The sequence below is a fragment of the Leptonychotes weddellii genome, unplaced genomic scaffold (genome assembly GCF_054177405.1).
Source record: "Leptonychotes weddellii isolate Sample4059 unplaced genomic scaffold, ASM5417740v2 HiC_scaffold_1340, whole genome shotgun sequence".
Classification (NCBI taxonomy): domain Eukaryota; kingdom Metazoa; phylum Chordata; class Mammalia; order Carnivora; family Phocidae; genus Leptonychotes; species Leptonychotes weddellii.
In genome coordinates, this window is record NW_027713689.1 from 6,357 (window position 1) to 7,392 (window position 1,036).

Sequence of the window (1,036 nt, forward strand, 5' to 3'; positions counted from 1 at the left end):
TTGAATTTCTTTTTCAATTTTGAAAGATGACAAATAGCCCTCAGGGCACCTTGGTGGTTCAGTTGCTTAAGCATCAGGATCATGGTATCGAGCCCTGTGTTGGGGTCCATGCTCATCAGAGAGTCTTACCTGAGCTTCTCTCTCTCCCTGTCTTTCCCTCTCCTCTCTCTCTCTCTCTCTCTCTCTCTCTCAAAAATAAATAAATAATGCATCCGTTTGACAGACCTGGAGCAGTTCCTGTCTGCTGCTAAGGTTTCCACTAGAGATGCAAGAAAAAAGTGTCCTCGCACTTTCTGTCTGTCTCATTATGGCAGTCCAGATTGAATGGGGGAGTACAGGGAAAAACCAAAAGAATTTCTGCAACTCAGAAGTAACCTTGTCAACAATGAAATCTTGTTTTACTCCAAAAAAAAAAAAAATTAAAAAAAAATCTTCAAAAAAAGAAAGGAAGATTACATATAAACTTCTTGGATATTTCTAGGCACTTGTCTGATATTTTTTCTTTAGGTTGACATGCCAGCCATGGATTCCTTTTGGTTTTCTGCCACAGGAAAGAAACTTTCACTATTTTCAGATGACATGAGACTATACATAGAAAACCCTAAAGACTCTACCAAATAACTACTAGAAGTGATCGATAAATTCAATAAAGTTTCAGATACAAAATTCATACACAGAAATCTGTTGCGTTTCTATACCCTCCTAATGAAGTTGTAGAAAGAGAAACTAAGAACACAGTCCTGTTTACAATTACACCAAAACGTTTAAAACACCTAGCAAAAAACTTAACCAAGGAGGTGAAACACCTGTACTCTGAAAGCTATCCAACACTGGTGAAAGAAATTGAAGATGACAGAAACAAATCCATGAACAAATTCCATGTTCATCAATTGGGAGAACCAATATGAAAATGGCCATACTACCAAAAGGAACCTACAGTTTTAATGCAATCCTTATCAAAATATCAACAGCAGTTTTTCACTCAACTAGAACAAAGAATCCTAAAATTTGTATGGAACACAAAAGACCCTCAAGG

At 37.0% G+C, this 1,036-nt stretch overlaps 1 non-coding gene across 1 annotated transcript; it reads left to right on the forward strand.

Moving 5' to 3' along the window:
* The first annotated feature begins 206 nt into the window (after positions 1 to 206).
* LOC115945114 (small nucleolar RNA SNORA31) lies at positions 207 to 340 on the forward strand. Its single transcript, XR_004079587.1, has one exon. It is a non-coding gene; the product is annotated as a small nucleolar RNA SNORA31 (small nucleolar RNA).
* The last annotated feature ends 696 nt before the right edge of the window (positions 341 to 1,036 follow it).